A 21695-nucleotide genomic window follows, 5' to 3' on the forward strand; every position below is an offset into this window, starting at 1 on the left:
TCCTAAGAATATGCACTTCTTTACCCTTGGTTCCAACTTACCTTCATTCACATGAGCATAGGTAGGACAACCAAAAATTCTTAACTTAACATAATTAGAAGGAAAACCAAACCATACCTCTTAAGGAGTCATTCAATTAATAGGAATTGAGGAGATCTATTCACAAGATAACAAGCTAAATTTACCACTTTAGACCAAAATTCCTTTGACAACCCTACATTCGAAAGCATGCATCATGCTTTCTCTAAAAAAGTTCTAATATTCATATGTTTTGCAACACCATTTTGCTATGGAGTATGTCTAACTGTGCGGTGTCTCACAATACCTTCATTCTTGCAAAACTCATTAAACTTTTTCCCATAGAATTCCATGCCATTGTCAATTCTCAAGCACTTGATCTATTTTCCGATCTGCTTCTTGATCATGACTTTCCATTCCTTGAACTTCCCAAAGACATCATTCTTATGTTTCAAGATATATACCCAGACCTTTCTAAAGTAATCCTCAATAAAGGTCAACATATATCTTCCACCACCATGTGATACAACTTGAGAAGGGCTCCAAAGATCCAAATGGATATAATCAGTTCTCCAACTTTTTGTCCATCAAACAAACCTCGTTTGCTTAGAATTGTCAACCTTCTCTTACTCATATGACCAAGCCACATATGTCATAATCTAGTAGTCTCTATAATTGATTGTGAGGTTGAAATTGTAGTTGCACTTGTAACTATGCTATCCTGCAATGTTTAAGGACCATTAATTTTTTTGTCTTTCATAATAACAAGAGCACCCTTTGAAATCCTCAAAACTCCACCTCCAGCTTTATATGTGCATCCATTGGAGTCAAGTGTCCCTAAAGAAATCAAAATTTTCTTCAATTATGGAACATGCCTTACATCAATTAATGTCCTTATAATGGCACCCTGCATCTTAATTTGAATTATGTCTATCCCAATAACCTTACAAGCTACATCGTTTCCCATGAGAATCTTTCCACCATCTATGAGTTGGTACGTACTAAACCAATCCCTATTGGGAGACATATGATAGGAGCACCCTGAATCAAGAATCCACTCATCACTTCAGTTTGTAATAGTAATTGCAAGAACATCTGTAGTATCTAAATTTTCTTCTGCAATTACTACATCACTAGAATTAAAAGTTTTTCCCTTTTCTTTTTCTTTACAATCTGGACAATTTTTCACATAGTGCCCTTCTTTGTTGCACTTGAAACATTTTTTGTTTCCCTTGGACTTTGATCTAGATTGACCTTTTCTATCATTATTTTTCTTTAATGTTCTCCCTTTGACCACCAAACCTTCACTTGAGTCATCTTCTCTACTTTTGAACACTTTATTTTTCAACTCCCTTGAGTTCAAGGCTGCTCTAACATTCTCTATATAGATAGTATCTCTACCATATACCATAGTATTTAGGAAGTGCTCATAAGAATTTGATAGGGAACACATCAAAATTATGGTTTGGTTTTCATCATCAATTCTAACATCAATATTTCTCAAATCCATTATAGTTTTATTAAACTCATCAAGGTGGTTTTTAATGGATGTACCTTCTTTCATCTGGAGAGTATACAACCAATTCTTTAAATTTAAGAGATTTGTAAGAGACTTCGTCATATACAGACTTTCTAACTTCAACCATAACTTGGTAGTTGTATCTTCTTCTACAACCTCACGAAGCACCTCATTACCCAAGCACAATAGAATAGCACTATGCGCTTTCTCCATAAGTTCATCATCAAACATCGTTGTTGGTAGAGCCTCTCTATATTTTAGTGCTTTGTACAACCCCTATTAAACCAATAAAGCACGCATCTTAACGCGACACAAACTGAAATTGTTTTTTCCAACAAACTTCTCAACCTCAAACTTTATCACCATTCCAAATCTAATAACCTTAGCTCTAATGCCAATTTGTTGTGCAAATCACGACAAAGAATAATAATAAGAAAAAAGAAAACAAAACACACAATGATTTACGTGGTTCAGCCTTAAACCTACATGCATAGGCAAATACGAAGAAGAACTTTCACTATTGTTAAAGGAGTTACAACTCTTAAAGCTCTCAAATCCCAAAGCTCCAATTTATGCCCAAAAAGAGACTTACTATTTTGGTCAAAATCTCTTACTATATTTTTTCCTAATTATAAAGGAAGTTTATATATAGAAAACTGAGTGTATAATTGTCAAAGATACATTTTCCTAAAAAGATCTCACAATAGAATATTTCCTACAATAATAGGAAACCCACTTTCAAAAATATCTTCTATTAGGAAATTATCAATAACTTTCTAAATTGACTTAAAATACAATTTGAGACACTTTCCAATAGTTAACAACAACTAAAATGTAATTATTATCCAAAAGAATTAAGGAGTAATCCCATGAAGTCAATATGTCATACCCTATATTCTAAAACTAAGGTTTAATTATAATACAAAGTGGCTAACTCATAATTTTAAATTTTGAAATTTGAATTAATGGTTAATGATGTAATGTTCGTAATATAGTGTGTTAATCATTTATATTTCATGTTCAAAAATTCTAGTTCTATTATACTCTTGCAACCCAAAGATTTTTTTTCCCAATATTTATTTACTAATTATTGAATATAATTAATTTTTTTATTATTTTATGATTTATAATTTTAAATTTCTTTTTATTTAAAAGTATATATTACATTGTCCAATAATGAATTTTCAAATGTGCCTTGTATGATGTCTTGACCATGCAAAAATTTTACTACGGAAAATAGGTCATTTTTAAAAGTTTCAAAATTTGAGACAAAAAGTTATAGATTTTGTTGTTTCTATGTTGGTAATACTTAAAATAATTGTTCTAAATTTTTATCTTTGATAATTTTATTTAAGTGAACTTTTTTTTTGAATGAATTCAATAAAAGCTATCAATTTATAACTCAAATTGAAAAATCAAGTTTTAATTTACTTGAAATATTTAGATTTTGAAGGCATTTTTATTGTATCCAAATGGGAGTTATTTCATTATTTACTTTGTAAATTTAAAATAAATGGGGGTATTCGGGTATTTTTATATTCAATTCAAATGATAAAATAATATATAAGGGCATTTACTTAAATGTTTAAAATGTAAGTATAATTGTAAACATAATTCTGAGAATAAAACTATGTTAAGGTGTTGAGAGTGAAACAATGCTATAGTGTTGAGAAATTATGCACCACACCCATCTAGTACACCACTCAAATTGCACAACTCCCTTAGTTAAAATCTTACACACTTCTTTTAATGCAAATATAATTGTAAATATAGTTATAAGAATAAAACTATGATGAGATGTTGAGAGTGAATAAAGTAAAGGTGTTAAAAAGTGGCACATCACACTCATCCTACACACCACTTAAATTATGCATCTTCCTCAGTTAAAATCTTGTACACATCTTTTAAACATCTTGTACTTCTTACCTTTAAAATGGATTTTATGTACTACCAAACTCATCCTATGCATTAACCCTCTTGCACACTTACTTTAGTTGCATAACTCTTAGATAAAATCTTGCACAATTTTCTGTAAACATTTTATGCACCGCTTTTACTCCAACCATCTATACACTTTTTTTATTCAAACATCCTACACACCACCTTGTGCAATCTTTTGTTCAACTTCTTGTGCATCTCATTTTTCCTTTAAATTATTTTTGTACACTTGACAACAAGAATCCTATGCACTTTTTTCCCTTACAATTTAACTTATCACACTTTTTTTTTATGCATCCAAAACTTTGTTTAAGATTTGTAATTTATCTTTCCACATTTGAGGATCTTTTGAAATTTTTTTTGTTTTAAATTATGCTATACTAATCTATGAAATTTTCACACATTTAATTGATATACAAACTTTAACGATATCAAACCAGACTTAACTTAAAATGGTAAAAATTTACATCTCATTTATTCCACCCAAACTCTAAAAATAATGATGTCTTTTTTCTTTTTATTTTAGAAGACTATACAATACCAAAACATCCAATTACATTCAAAATACATAAAACACAAGCTCTCTTAATCGCATAAGAAAGTTTTGCTTGGTTTGAAAAATACTTTTATAAGAAAGGAAGAGCTACAACTCAATAGAAAAAGGTTTAGTAATGAAAGAAAATTTTATAAATAATTTTTTAAAACACTTTGCATATCATAGAACAAATCTTTCATTGAAACATAAGTTTCCATCCAACATATACAAATATGTTCATATTATTCAATAGTTAACACATCATACACCTTCCTTGAAGCTTTTGATATATGTACCTAAAGTATATGTACTTGTAAATTTTGGGGTTCTCACGTAGGGACATGTGCCCATGCCCCTTCGTACATCTATGCATGGATTTTTTTAGGGATATTTTTAGGTATTTCACCTCAGGGTACTTTACCATAGTTTTGCTTGAGACTTTCCCAAGGACCGTTCTCCCTTATTATTATTTTTTTCAAACCACCCATCATGGTGCCTTAAAATTGGTTTTTTTTTTCTTTTCTTAAGTGCCTTCAACTCTCTCCATACTGCACATCATACATATTCAAGTTAGTTTCAACAAAATAAAGCATATTTTATTGTAGTAAAGTATATCATAATCATAAGAAACAAGTTTCAATCATTTCATTCAAATGTCATGTATAATCAAGATTCTTATGTACAAACATAATTTCATACATCAAATCATTTCAAAAACATGATGTACATTAAATACTCTTATACATGTTTTTTTTAGCACCCATCATGGTGCCTTAAAATTGGTTTTTTCTTTTGTTTTTTTAAGTGCCTTCAGCACTCTCCATACTGCACATCATACATATTCAAGTTAGTTTCAACAAAATACAGTATATTTTATTGTAGTAAAGTATATTATAATCATAAGAAACAAGTTTCAATCATTTCATTCAACATTTATTTTATTCAAATGTCACGTATAATCAAGATTCTCATGTACAAACATAATTTCATATATCAAATCATTTCAAAAACATGATGTACATTAAATACTCTTATACATGTTTTTCTTAAGAAACTAAAAACAAGGTTTTTAAATAAAAACTTCTCTACCTATTTAGAAATTGAGTAATTCTTTCATTTCAAATCTTTGCCATTACTTCTTTATCATTGTAACTTCTTATTTTTTTTTAAAAATGCTTATCCTATTTTCCTCTCTTTCAAGCTAAGAAATTTATATTAGAGAAAAATTTTAAACTAATAATTAGTTGACTTCATGAAACTAGTGTCAAATGTTTAATCCTAAAACAATATACGTCCACCATTTATTGATTTTCAACACATGTTCCAATTTTAAATGAATCTTGAAGAAGGCTTCTACTATAGTTAAGTAAAATAGGGAAGTTAGTTGGATTTTCAACTAAACAAAATTAAGCAAATAATTTACTAAGCTGCCAATTTACATAACATTGGTGTTGCAAAAAATTTCATTGTTATTAACCATCTTTAAGCTACTTTTCTACTATTTTAACATGCTAGTTATCTAACTAATCTGTTTTTTAATTAATTAACTAATCAACTCATTAATTGAGTTGTTAATCCTCATTAAAAGACTAAACAACTTATATTAGCTTTTAATAATCTTAGGTCATTACATAATACCACAATAATACTAAATCTCAACCATTAAAAATATATTAAAAGGATACACCATCTTTTTGCTAATTGAGCCCAAATTCTAACATTTTTCAAACTCTTAATTTACTCTCATGCATAGTGCTAATAAAACCTATATTACAACATCTTTGCAATTGTTTTCTTTGAAGAAAAATATCTATCACAAGCCTCATCATGACATCTTTTTAAAAAAGCCTAAGTCTTATCCTCTAGAATGCATCTCGTAAAGATTTGATCATGGTAATAATCATACAAATATGGATCATCCTAAATATAATGTTTAAATTTTGATAGAAAGAGTCTCTAATCTTCCATACTACAATCTATAAGAATCTATCTAGTGACTAGGTAATTTAACAATGTTTGCATACTAAAAAAGCTTTCTCAAAATCATCAATGCATTTTAAGGAAATTCTCATTAATCAACTCTTCTTCCTAGACTTCAACAATGATTCTTGACAAATGGTCAACTATAACATTTTTAACTCTTTTCTTATCTCTAATCTCAATATTAAACTCTTGAAACAAAAAAATCTAAAGCATAAGCCTTGTTTTGGTATCTTTTTTTCTCTAATCGATGTTTAAAAGTCAAGTGATCAGTGAAGACCACTATGGAAGTGCTCATCAAGTTTGATATGAATTTATCGAGGGCACATACCATTGCTAAGAGTTCCTTCTCTACTGTAGTGTAGTTATTTTATGCAAAATTCATCATCTTAATCACATAGTACATTATAAAAGAATTTCTTTCTTTCTTTTATACAAGAAAAACTCAAATAGCTAGATAGTGATCACACATGAATTCAAATAATAGACTCTAATTAAATGATCCCACCATTACTGGAAATGTCAATTTCTTTTTCAACACTTCAAATTCTTTTGTACATTCAGTACTCCACTTGATTCATCTTTCTTCAACAATAGAGCACACAAAGGATGTGCTATTTTTGAAAAATACCTTATAAATTTCATATTAAATCTCATAGGACCAAGGAATTGCTTTACTCCTTGACTATAGATAGATTCTAAAGCTTTGAAATAAGTTAAATCTTTATTTTATCTATCTCAATCCCCTTCTTAAATATAACATGTCCCAAAACAATTTTCTTATTAACCATGAAGTAACATTTTTTCCAATTCAACACTAACCTTTGTAACACTTGATATAAGTTTTTTAAGAATTTACTCAAATGTAATCCCAAAGATGGTGATATCATCCAAAAATACCTCCATTGTCTTTTCTAAAAATTAGAGAAATTATTGGTCATGCACCTCTAAGAGGTTGTCAATGAATTACATAACCCAAACAATTTTCTTTTATAAGCATAATGTCACGGACTTAGTCGTTCACTAAGCTCGTGCGGCACTTAGGCAAGTCAAGACGCTTGATCTTGCTAAGTCAGCCTTGATCTCCAATGCTTAGCTTGCTCGGCTAAGACACTCGCGACTCAAAGGCTTAAGAAGCTTGGTAGGCGATTCCTTAAAGAATGAAAGCTCTTTATTACTCAAAGAAGCTTTTACAAGTGCTTGGAAGCTCACTTGCTTGGTTAGGAAGTGATTTGGGTGGTCTTTGGCCAAATGGGGCCCTCACCTATTTATAAGCACCAAGGGAACTCTCTAGAACCTTGGAGGGTCCCTTACAAATCAAGAATATTCTAGAACATCCTACCCTATTCTATGTACAACCCTATGTACAAGAACATACAAGAGATTCCTAGAAGTCTCTAGAAAGCTTTGGACTCTTCCCATGCCTTCCCCCATAGTGTAGAGATGTGTGGACATCTCTAGGCATTTTTAGAACCTTCCACACTCTTCCCACCAATGGCTTAGTGTAGATGGCTCCAGGAGTCTCCAGAAGCTTCCCTCCTCCTATATAAGCCCATGGGGAGGGTCATTTGAAGCATCTTGTGACAATAAGCTCTAAAAAGACATGTAAATATCATCTTGTCTTGATCCTTTAGTGTAGTATCAATTTGGAAATAACTTGAATATCATTCTAGAAAATAATATTATACTCAACTACTTTCTCCAAAGTCTAATCCAAAATTGAAAAGGAAAATGTTATTTCTTTATCATAGCATTGAACTTCCAATAGTTTATACAAACTCTCAAACCAATAGTTAATCTTGTTGATATAACATTTCCCTTTTCTCATATGACCACAATAATCTCATTCTTTTTTGGAATTACTGAGTTAGACTAACACAACTACAAATAAAATTTAGATAAATTATTCTAATATATAATAACTTGATGATCTCAACTCTAACCACCTCTTATATATGAGGATTGAGTCTTTCCTATGATTGATTAACTAGTTTATGTTGAGATAGAGCCCTTAAAAGCATGACATGATGTAACAATAGATAGAATTCATTAATATTTATATTATAATTGTGGTTTTCCTTTCTCTCTCTAATTTATGCATTATATATGTTGAGAATTCAAGTTTATCATCTTATGCATTCTACATGACTTTGTGCATTAGAAGTTGCATGGAAGATCAAAGTCATGGGTTCTTTGCAAGTAGATGATTTATTCATAGTTGGTTTATAAGCTTAGGCAATCTATTTGAGACTATAGTACACTACCTATAAACCCTCCATTTTGTCCTCTTGGCACATGTTTTCCCATGTTTACCCTCTTGTATCTTATGCTTCCTCATTTGCACTTAGGATTCTTTTCCAAGCTTTTTTATCGAGTCTCCATTGGTGGTCTACCTAATGTGATTTCTCAATGACCTCTGATTTTAGTTTAGGATTTTGTTTTATTTTTGTTGATTTTTAGTGCATTTATGTTTGGTTTTGTTTTTCTATTGCATCATTTTTTTACTATTAAGTATTGGATTGATTTTTTATTTTTGATTGTATGAGATTGATATTTTGATATTTGATTGTATGTGATTGACATTTTGATTCTTGATACACATGATTGATATATATATATATATATATATATATTAGATATGCATGTGATTGACATTTTATTTTCTAATTTCATGAAATTGAATTTTTATTTTTGTGGTCATGGGATTGATTTTTCGTTTTTTTTAATTGCATGATTTTGGTTTTTTTGGATTGTTTAGTTGTATTAGATTGATTTTTAGTTTTGAGTTGCATGTGAATTAACCTTGATTTTATTTTAGCATGTAATTAGCTTCTTTTTTTTTTTTTTTCTAGTGTATGATTTGCATTTTTATCATTAGTGAATGAACATTTTTTTTTTTTAATGTGAGCTTATGTGAGCATGAGCATGTGAGAGTTTGAGATTCACTTTAAAGAAAATCCTATAAAAAGGAATGGTTTCTTGCATGTGGGATTTTCCCAAAAAGGGTATTTTTTTAGAAAATGGAGAGGTCTTCATGTTTTTTATGAGGAGAAGAATTCTCTAGAGGGATTTTAAATTTTTTTAGTGAAAATTGATAAGGAAAAAATAGAAGATTCTAGAAAAGAGTATAAAAAGGAGAATTAAAAATTTTTAGAGGGAACTTTGGAACTTTTGGGAAAACTTTGGGAGCTTTAGAGATTTTTAGAATTTTTTTAAAAACATGAGAGACTAGTGAGTCAAAACTTTTGGCCAATGAGAAAATTCTTCCATGAGAAAATTCTTGGAAGAGATTTTAGCCACTTTTTCCACTTAATGAAGAACATTTCTTGAAGAAGGTTGATGTAAAATTAAATTTCCTTGAAGAAGATAACAAGTAAGTTTTTTTTTTTTTTAATTTTAAAATTTTCTTTTGAGATCTCTCCATCCACATCTTCCTCTATTTAATTATTTTTATTATTTTTTTATTCACATGATCATAGAAATTTTAGGATATATTTGGGTGTGGATATATAGGCCACACATGAGTGTTGTTAGATTTGTTATTTAGGTGCATGTGTGATTGAATCTTGATAATTGATGAATTAGAAATGAGATTAGATTAATTTTCTTTAAATTCTTCTTTACCTAAATAAGTCATTGGATAATCTCATGATGAATAGCTTTAGTTGAATGAATTTATTTTGATCCAAGTCTCTTTGATTTTTTACTTTTAGTTAATGGATGTTTGTAGTTAACAATAATTCACATTCACACACTTACATTTTTTCTTGATTGTTTGTTCTTAAAACTTCATATATTTTAATGCTTTTAAAATTGTTTTCAATCTTTTCTCAAATGAATTCAATCTTCAAATTTCACTTTAAAATTAATCTTAGGTCATTAGGGTTGAAAATCTATTTTCAAAAGACATGCTATCGATTTTAATCGGTACATACTTTTCATTGAGATTTTCAAATGAATTTCAATTTTGAAACACATGAAAATAAATTTATGACTCCACATTAATGTCTACATCATGGACATTAACTAGGGAAGTGGTAAATCCCTACAATAAAGTTGTCCAAGAACATTGTCTCTTTAATTGGTTGATTTGTTGAACCATTAGAATGAAATGTTTGATTTGGATTATTTAGGTGCTCTCAAAAATTATTATTATGATTACATGATATTATATACTTCCTAGATATGTCAATAGAACTTTGTTTGAGAGAAAAATCATTTTTTAAATAGGAGATTTTAATCAATCTTTCAATAAGACAATATACACCTTGTTTTGGACACTTGGAATTTTTATGTAATATTAAATTAGTAAATTATCTCCTTAATTCATTTTAATATTTTTATCTTAATATATACTTCTTGAATTTAATTTTAGATACCTGAAACAGTCAAAACCGATCTCCTAAATAGGAGAAATAATTTTTATTTTTCATACCTATAGCACAAGTTCTTTTCTAGAGCTAAGAAATGTTTATTTAATTTTAAATATGTTATGTGTATAATCATGCCTTGGATTTATTTTTCATGTACACTAAACATATTGAATAAGTCATAAATTTTGGTAGGATTTTAGTACATCTCTAAGTTAACTAAAAAATTAGTATTTTTTAAACAATTTAAAAATGCTCTATTTTGGACCTATTAAGACTTTGTGAAAACTAGTACTAAATGGGACATCATTAAATAATTTGGCCTATTGGATTATAATATAGACACATAGAAGATGTTTTTCAATTTTTTTTCATAATGAAATTAAATTTATAGATAGTTTTTTAGCATTTATTTTGCAAACTCTTCTGTTCTGATCATATGTTGATTATTTTGTATTATGTCCCTATTGTGATTTAATTTTGTATTAATTGGCATCTAATTAATTAATTTGGGCTTTTGGATTGTGATCTAGACATATTGAAAGTATACTATATTTTTTATTTTGATGAAATAATGCTTCTAGGTATTTATTTAAGAATTATTTTGTGAATGGGTATTCAGCCCAATTGATGATACTTTGTATATTTTTTATAATTTGATCACCTTTGTGTATGCTTATGAGCTCTTTTGAATGTTGATTCACATTGTGGATGTATTTACACATTAGTTAAACTTTCCATTAGATTCAAATTCTTCATTTAATATTTTAGTTGGGCTAATTCTTGGAGACAAACATATGTTAGCAAATTTTGAATTAGTGAACATGATTATTATATCTTTTATTTCTTGATTGGAGATGTGCTACATATATTGTGGAGTTTAGCCTATGATTTTAAATTCATAATTATTATTATTATTTGTGACTTAAGCCAATTTTTATGAAAGTGCTTTATACGCAATCAATGTACATTTCATCTTTTCCTTATCTCTTTGTTTCTATTAATGTGTAAATTCTATTCTCATGATTGATCTATCTTGCTTTGTTTGATTCCTATGTTATCATATCTTTGTCTCTTGATTTGGATGAAATGCATATTGCATATATTATGAGATTATTGCTTGTAGACTAACTCTCTTGTTTTATGGAAGTGTTTAGTATGTTATTAAGGTACACTCCTTCCTTTCCTTGTTTACGAAATTCTTTGAGTGTGCATGACTTACTTGATTGATCTTTAATTATGTTTTCACCATTACTTTGATATATTCCTTGATTCTTGGTATCCATTGATTTACAAATCAATTACCATAGTTACCTCAATCTAATTAGTAGATACCTATTTTAAGGCTTAGAGGGGTGCTACCTTATGGTACATTCCCAAAGAGTAACCTAACTCTCAGACTTGAAATTGGTTTTCAAAGACATGTTTTTCCAAATAATGAGTCATTTTTAAGGTTTTTTTTTCTCTTCAAAAATTAAACAAAAACAAGTGGTGACTCCAATTGTTACAAAAATAAGTCTTTTTTTTACTAAAAACACTAGTCTCGTCATCAAGTGGGGACACATGTGAAAAATGTGAGTCCATACTACCTTCTAATTGGAATGATGATTGGTCTTGGTCATTAGAATGAGTTTCTTATTAGGATAGAGCCCTTAAGAGTATGACCTAATGTAACATATTTGGAATTCATTATTTATTTAATGATTTTCAAGTTTCACTTTTATCTATCCTTATTCCATGCATTGTACTTTATGAGCATTCTCACCTAACATATCTTGCATTATACATGACTTAGATACATTAGGAGTTGCATAGAAGATCCAAGTCATGGATTCCTTGCAAGTAGATGACTTGTGCATAATCGATTCATGGACTTAGGCAATCCATTAAAGGTTGTAATGCATTACATCCCAATTGGAAGGATGGTTGGTCTTGGGCATCGAGAGGGGTTTCCCATGGTAAGTGCAGTAGTGTGTATGGTTAAATATTAGCCAAAACATATGATGAGTCATGACATAAGACTATCAAGTAGTTATGACTTTACCAAACTACTTCATTATGTTGTCTCTCAATCTTGAGAGAATACTGGGTTTGTGCCCAAGTTGGCAGTGGTCTTGACCTATGGGTGAGATTTTAAAGTGATTATATATTTTCTATGGATTAAGTCACTGTTGATAGAAGTCAATAGTGATAGGTATTCTCAATAGAGGTGCCATGATATCTCATAGGATTGAGACAAAGTGTCGTCTTGGGTGATCCTAAAGAGGTGTATTCATGTAAATTATGGTCATAGTAGTTCCTTAAGTAGAACTTGACATAAACTCTTTATGAGCTAAGATATGTCAGTTTATCACACAATTGAAGGCTCTATAACTCAAGGATAATAGAGGTAGTCATGAAAGACTGATAGTTTTCTCCTTATTTGACTATGAACATCAATTCATAGGGAGATTGAACACAATGGATAGTATATCATAAACCCAAGCACTTTGTCTCGTTATCATTTACATAAAGTACTGAAGTGCAATTGATTCTCTATAGTGGGATATTGAATCAACTTTAGAATTGAATTATGAGGGAGTCGATATAGTCCTATTGTTCCCAATGATCCCCACTCAAGCTCATATACCTTATTAGCACAGTGGCATGACTTATAAGGATTGGATTAGTTCTTAGTTCACTTATGTGAATAAGGGCATTTTGGTAATTATGTAAGGTTGCACATGATTTAGTGAACGACATCTTTGGATTGTGCTAATTGATTAATTTGACTATCCTATAGGGTTAATTAATCAATTATAACCCAATTTGGGCTAGATTAAGTGACCTAATTAGTAACCTTATAAATACCCTATAAGGGTTAAGGTTTCTATCACTATTATCTTCCACCATCCAAAGAGAAGAGAGAGTCCTAGCCTTCACCCTCCCAAACTGCCAACTATTTGTATTCTAAGGAATAAGGTTGAGTCATCAGATAAAAAATCATGGGTTTATAAGACTTTCGAGGACATCAATTTTATTCAACACTTAGAATTTAAGGTTTAGGAACTTCCAAGCCTAAAAGTTAGTATTTTAACCTTAGCCTTTAAGTTAAAATAAAATTATGCAAAATAAGAAAATAAAATAAAATAAGCTTTTTATTGCCTTAGGAATCTTGTTGCACTTTTGGTAAGCTCAAATCTTAGATTTTCCAAAATCCAAAAAATGTCTACAAAACAAATTAATGTTCGTAAAAAATAATAAAAAATAAAATAAAAACCTCTAAAAATACCTTTAAAATCATAAAAACCTAAAATATGCTACTACAACTGCTCAAGAACTAGATGTAATGTTGGAAGGGTGCTTGAGCGCTTGACAATCGCTCAAGTGGTTAGATTAATGCTTAAGCGCTGCTCTTGTGGTAGTTACTCCAAGTACAATTCAAAATCCTCTTTGATCGATTCTCTATAATAAAACTTACTTTTTTTTTTGTTAGGAAACTACCATGGATGCTCTAAGATTGATTAGATCACCTTCGTGTGTCTCAAGGGTCACATAGAATGATCAAATTGCAAACTTTTACATTTGAAAAGCAAAAACTTATGCTTCTTCAAATCGAAGCTTGCAACCAATGTAAAAATTAAAACTAGATTTTTACATTTGAATAAAAAATCCTAAAGGGTGTATAAGCCATCTACAAAACAAATACAATTCATCCAACCATTCAATCATTCATTATATAACAATTAATAATCATTCATTTATTCATTCGTCCCTTTGGGTCATAGGATAAATAACAAACCCTACAAAACAAAAGTAAACCCATCCTAAAAAGGTTCTAGCATGTTTTTTTTTTTCCTAGGTCAGGGCTCTATACCAATTATAAGGAATCTTGGATTACTTTGTTCCTTAACCATAGATCTCATTAAGTGCATGTTGTTGAGAATATTTGGATTTCTCCATTCCTTACTGTTGAGAATATAATTCTTGTAGGGTGCATGCAAACTATCCTAGGCTTCTCTAAATCCATCGTAGTAGAAACATATGGCTATAAAAATCATATTAGAATAAAGATATAGAGATATGGTACTCATACCTGGATCTAGATGTTCTCAAATCAATTCCTAGTGGTGAGGATCATGTCTTAAGGTCTCATACACCCCAGGTCTTCAACCTGCCATGATCTTGGCACTCCAAAGTGTGGGCTTTAGAAGAGAGGAAGTTATGACTCTCTCTTTCTCTCTTTAGAAGTGGAAGACAATTTTCCCCTAAAGTGATGGAAACCCTAACCCCTAAGGGGGTATTTATAGAGTTCCCTTACTGGGTTTAAGTGACTTGAGCCCAACAAGTCTTGGGTCACTTAATCTAATCCAAAATGGGTCTTAATTGATTAATTAACCAATCAAGATCATCTAGTTAATAAATTAGCCCAATTTAGAGACCCTATGTAACACCCTTATGCATAAGAGTGAACCTAAAGTCAATCTAACCTTGATAAATTGTGCCACCATGGTATATAAGCTCAAAGTGGGGACTATTTGAACCTATATGAGCACTAGCTCCCTCAAAATCCAATTCTAAAGTTGACTCAACATTCCACTAAAGAGAATCAACTGCACTCAAATACCCTATTTAAAAACAATAAAACAAAGCTTAGGTACATGACTTACCATCCACTACGTGCAGACTCTCCATGAACTAGTATCCATAATCTAACAAGGTAGTGTTATCGCATATCAAGATTACCTCTCAAATCCTTGAGTTATAAATCCCACTTATTATGTGATCAAATGACATAATCTAGCTTATAAAGGGCATATGTCAAATTCCAATTAAGGAATTAGTATAGTACCACAAATTTCATGATCACTATCCTTTGGATCATCCAAGGAGACACATTGTTTCAATCCCATGAGATATCATGATGCCTATGTTGAGAATACCTGTTGCTATCAACATCCATCAATAGTGACCCAATCCATAAGAATATATGACCACTTTATAATTTCACCCATAAGTCAAAGCCTCCTATTGATTTTGGCATAGGCTTAATATCCTTTCAAGGTTTAGAGTCCATGTAGTATAGTAGCTTGGTGAATGATAATAATTAATAGCCTTGCGTCATGATTCATCATAGGTCCTATCCAATGTGCATCACATATACTAGTGCACTCATCATAGGGAAACCCATCTCGACAACCAAAACAAATCATCCCTCCAATTAGGAAGTGGTGCACTATAGTCTCTATTGAATTACCTAAATCCATGAACCCATTGTACACGACTTATCTACTTATAACGAACCTGTGGCTTGTATCTTTTATGCAACTTCTAATGCACTCAAATCATGTACAATGTTAGAGACATGAACTGAATGTTTAAATCAATGTTAATACAATAAAGGGATAGCAAGGGGACAGTTAAGTCTAACTTTGTTACATCATGTCTTATTTTTAGGGGCTCAATCCAAACACATGCAACTTTATTAGATTTATTATATCCTAGTAATGGAAGCAAAAACAAGTATAAAAAACTTTATAGGATCTAGCATTGAGGGTTTAGATGTGCTTAACTTAGATTTAGATGTTCCTAGATCGATTCCTATTAATGAAAAGTACAACAAAAATTGTAGAAGATTTCATAGACAGAGTCTTACATCGTGATGACTCTTTCTTGAAAATTGACACAAAGATGGTGGAGATCTCACAAGGATGGAAGCTATGGATCTTTCTTTGTGGAATGCATGGGAGAAAAAGGAATGGAACAACTTGAAGCCCTAACCCCTAAAGGGGTATTTATGGGCTTCTTATGGGCTTAAGTGACTTGAGTCCACCTTGGGCTTATGTCACTTAATCTAACTTAAAAAGAGTCTTAATTGATTCATTAGACTAATTGAGCTCCAATTAATCAATTAGCCCAATTTAGAGAGATGGTTCACCAACCCTTATACAACCTTATGAAATTAAGAAAACTCCCTTATGCACATAAGTGGACCAAGAACTAATCTAACCCTTAAAAATTGTGTCATCAAGGAATATAACCTTAAACGCAAACTACTAAGACCCATAAGACAATATTGGTTTCCTCATAATCTAATTTGAAGGTAAATCAATATCCCCCTATAGAAAGTCAACTAAAATCCAATACCATTGTAGGGAATCCCTGATCTCTCTATTTCTTATCCCAAGCTCAAGTTAGGTGCAGAAAATTTTATTAGGATTCTAGATCCTAAGCAACAAAAGTGAAAATAACACTTTTAATAATCAAATGATCTAGATTTGTGCATTAGAAAACTCCACCTATGAAACTCCCAAACCAATTATTTTCCATGAAGAGTAGATTTGCAAAAATCAAAAGCCTCATAAACCTAAAATCTTCTGCCCAATGGCTTAATCTCGACTTTGACACTCGAAATGGTGAGTGTTTAGGAGAGTTGAGGTTAAAGCTCTCTCTACTCTTTGGAGGTAGAAGACGACTAACTAGAAACCTTAACCCCTAAGGGGGTATTTATAGGGTTCCCCACTAGTCTTGAGTGACTTGAGCTCATTAAGGGCTTGAGTTACTTAATCTAGCTTAAAATGGGTCTTAATTGATTAATTAACCCAACAAGGTTGTCCAATTAATCAATTAGCTCAATCCAAATATACTGTTCACTAACCCCTATGCAACTTTACGTAATTACCCCTTACCCGCATAAGTGAACTTACAACTTATCCAACCTTGATAAACCATGCCATCAAGGTATATGAGCTCGAGTGGAAATCATTGGGACCCATAAGAGTATCAGCTTCCTTAAAAGCTAATTCTAATGTTGATTCAACATCCAACTATAAAGAATCAACTGCACTCCAATGCCGGTAAATAACAATGAGACAAAGTTCAGGTTTGTGACCTACTATCTAGTACATGCAGACTCCCTATGAACTGATGTCTATAATTTAACAAGATGGTGTTCTAGCTTATCAAGATGACCTCTCCAATCCTTATGTTACATATTATCTTTATTATGTGATCAATCGACATACTCTAGCTTTAAGGAGCATCTATCAAATTTTACTAAGTGAAATGTTATGGTCATTGTCTTTTAAATTACATGTCCTTTGGATCACACAAGGAGACACATTGTCTCAAACTCATGAGATATCATGGTGCCTTTATTGAGAATACCTGATGCTACTAGCTTCCATCAATAGTGGCCAATCCATAGATATGTGACCACCTCAAGTTCCTACACAAAGGTCAAAGCCTCCTGTTGACTTTAGTATTGGCACAATATCCTCTCAAAATTGAGAATTTATGTAGTATAATAGCTTGATATATCATGATAATCGATAATCTTACGTCATGATTCACCATAGTTTTTTTCTAATATGTAACTATATACACTAGTGTACTCACCAAGGTAAACACATCCTAATAACCAAGATAAATCATCCCTCCAATTAGGAGATAGTACACTATAGTCTCAACTAAATGGCTTAAATACATGAACTAAATATGTACAACTTATCTACTTACAAGAAACTCATAAATTGTATCCTCTATACAACTCCTAATGTACCCAATTCATATACAATGTAAGATATATGGGTTGAATACTCATATCAATGTCAATGCATAAAAAGGATAGCTTAAGGATAGTGAAATTTAATTTTTTTTTACATCATATCTTGCTTTTAGGGGCTCAATCCCAACAACCCTACATATATTACAACAAAACACAAGGTCCTTAGGTTCATGACCTACTATCTATTGTATGCAACATTTTCATGAATTGTTGTCTATAATCTAACAAATGTTTTCATTGCATTATCAATTGATATGTCCTAGCTCACAAAGAGCATATGTCAAGTTCCACTTAAGGAACTACTATGGTCATAGTTTACTTAAAAATACTTCCTTAGGATCACCCAAGGAGATGCATTGTCTCAAACTCTATGGAATGTCATGGTACCTTTATTGAGAATATTTATTGCTACTAACCTCCACCACTAGTGACCTAATCCATTTATATATCACTTTAGGATCTCACTAGTAGGCCAAAGTCATATGAAACTTTAGACAAGTTCAATATGTTCTCAAGGTTAAGAGACTATAGATGGCTTGATGAAATCATGACTACCTAATAACCTTACACCATGACTCATCGCAACTCCTATTCAATGTGTAACCATACACACTAAGTGCACTCACCATGGGAAACACATCCTAATAACCAAGGCCAATCATCTCTCCAATTAAGAGGTAATGCATAACAACCTTCAATGGATTACGTAAGTCCATAAACCAACTACAAACTAATCATGTACTTATAAGAAACTCATGACTTAGATCTTTTGTGTAACTCTTAATACACCCAATCATGTACAACATAAAAGATATTAGGCAAAAATGCTCAATAGTGTAATGCATAGAATAGGCTAAATAAAAGTGAAAATCGAATCATATTAAATAAATAATAAATCCAAATTAGTTACATCATGTCATGCTTTTAAAGGTTCTATCCTAACAATGTTTTCTTAAACTCATAAGATATCATAGCGTCTCTATTGAGAATATTTTTTTTCACGTGCCCAAACCACTAATCACCCACTCCATATGGAATATATGATCACTTTAAGATTTCACCCATAGGTCAAAGTGACTGATGACCTCAATAATAATGCAATATTCCCTCAAGGTTGATAACCCAAACAACATAGTAGCTTGAAGAAGTCATGACAACCTAATAGCTATTAGTCATGACATTTCGTACGTCATGCCTAATATATAACCATACAAACTAGTACACTCACCTTGAGAAACTCATTCTCGATGATGAAGATAAGTCATCCCACTAATTGGTAGGAAAGTTACTATGGCCTCTAATGGATCACCTAAGTCCATAAACAAACTCATCAACTTGACTTGAACCTCTTATGTAACTTCTAATGTACCCAAGTCATATAGAATACAAGTGATTAAGCCAAAATTCTTCGATATGATCAAATAAAAGAGTAGGATAACAAATTGAAATTGATATCACATGTAACAAAATCAAAATGTTACATTTGTCATTATTTTTAAGGGTTCTATCTTAACATTAGATGCATTAAATAGTCTTCAAAGGAGTTGTGCCACTTTCCTAGCATAAAAAGTGCACCAATTTAATGAAAGGGAGAAGTGGTACACCATTTGGTTTTCCCTTAAGGTACGCCAATTTAATGAAGAGAGGGAGCATACCAACTTAGTGAAGTTAGGTTGCCCTATCTTAGTGAAAATGGGTACATTAACAAGGTTTCCTTTGAGGTGCATCACTTCAGTGAAGGTGCATCAATTTAATGAAAATAAGTGTGCTCCATCTTAATCTTTTTCCCTAAGACAAGTGCGCCAAGTCTTCCTAGTGCACTAGAAGGGTCTGCCCACTTATCCTGGTGCACTTAGGGGTGTGCTAACATTCTTTTCTTTTTGATACTCAATGTTTTTCAATGCCTTTCCTTTCACTTATCTAGATTATCCCAGTTTTGCCTGAAATGCACTAAAAAAATACATCAATCCAAAAATTGAGGGCCTTAGCAACAATTCTAGTTAAAAGTTGATTTTAAGACTTCAGACTCATCCAAATAGGTTCAAATGACTCTATCAAGATGTCATGTTTGTGATCTCATAAGAACCTTTGTATATCATCACTTGTTTTGACAATGCTTTAACTAATAAATCTCACCAAGTTCTAGACATGATGTGTAAAGGGACCTTTGTTGAAAATGAAACCAACTATGGCTATGATTGTGCTTAATGATTTTGTATCATGTAGAAAAACTTAAAGACCTAACAAATCTCACCAAGTTCTAGACATGATGTGTGAAGGGACCTTTGTTGAAAATCAAACCAACTATGGTTATGACTGTGCTTAATAGTTTTGCATCATGTAGAAAAACTTATAAGCCTAATTATGAAGAGAATATCTAGTATGAGAATGACAATGTTAACCCCATATGGAAGGAAATATCTTCAACCTCCTCTAGCTACAACATTATCATTCTTCGTCTATATAAGTATTCCAATTGATTAACAAAATTTAGAGAATTAGAGCCAATTAGATGAGTCAATTAGCTCTAAAGTAACTAATGTTGAAATAGAAGCAATTATTGCCAAACTAAGGTGGTGTTTGTTTTTTTACTTAATTCTAAATAGAACCTTAATGCTCAATAGTGTTAAATATTAGGTTGTTTGTTTTTGTAGTATTTTATTTCTATTAAGTATTAAAAAGTAAAAAAAATCAATATGTTATTTTTTCTATTTAGAAAAAGCTACATATTTTGGCTTTTTCTATTTAGTAAAAAGTTTATAATAAGTCATAAAAAAGTAGAAAAACAAACAACCTAAATTCTAAAACTAAATTGCTTTAAGCAAAAAGCCAAAAAAACAAACACCACCTAAGTGAAGCCAATGCATAGATTTTTCAAGCGTTGGAAGAAATCAAGGCCAAGTTAAATATCAATTATTCTTAAATTGAAACTAATGGACAAATTATTGCATTAAATTAAATGAATTTATTAACAAAGGCCTTCTAACTAATCCATTGAGTTTTAACCTTGAAAATTTTGAAGAAATCATGCATAAATTAATCTACAATGAACCCATTAATAGTGGAAGGGGTCACCATTGACAAACTCAACTTGAGCACACTATGGATATTCTAAGTGAGTCCCTATTGAAGGTAAGATTGATTCAATAGACTTTTCAATTCAAGACTTACGTAGGGTTCCAATCATAATCAATTTTTAGGTATAGGGTCTAGTTTTATTTATTGGCTTTAACCATTTTTATTTTTATTTTTTTCAGATAGTTTAGGGTCTTTAGATGATCATAAATAGGCTAGTTTATCCACTCATCCAAAATAAGGGGATCATGAATGTGACTTTTACTAGCATTCAAATTACTTTATTTATTTTTAAAATATAAGTTTAATTAAATAAGATTTTTTTGAATACTCATTTCTGACTTGGGATATTGACTGGAAGGTGGGGGCTTGTTTGGAGGGTGTCAAATCTGAAACCAGATTAATAACCAAAATTATAAATGGGATAGGTCCCAGTAGAACATGTCACACCCACAAAAACTTATTTCGTATTAATTGGTATTTAGTTATAGGTTAGGGGTTGCATTGAGTGAGAGCTTATCCTCTCAATCTGGTAGTCAAGACTTCAGGGCATAAATTCAATTATTTTATTTTGTTTTCACAATTACTTTGACTTGAGAATTAATATAGATGTATAAAACAATTCTTCAAACTATATTGATTTTTTTATTTTTTATTTTTTTTGTGGAATTCTTGATAAAATTGAATTGTTTTTTAGTAGAATATAAAAGTTAA

The sequence above is a fragment of the Vitis vinifera genome, chromosome 14 (genome assembly GCF_030704535.1).
Source record: "Vitis vinifera cultivar Pinot Noir 40024 chromosome 14, ASM3070453v1".
NCBI classification, from domain to species: domain Eukaryota; kingdom Viridiplantae; phylum Streptophyta; class Magnoliopsida; order Vitales; family Vitaceae; genus Vitis; species Vitis vinifera.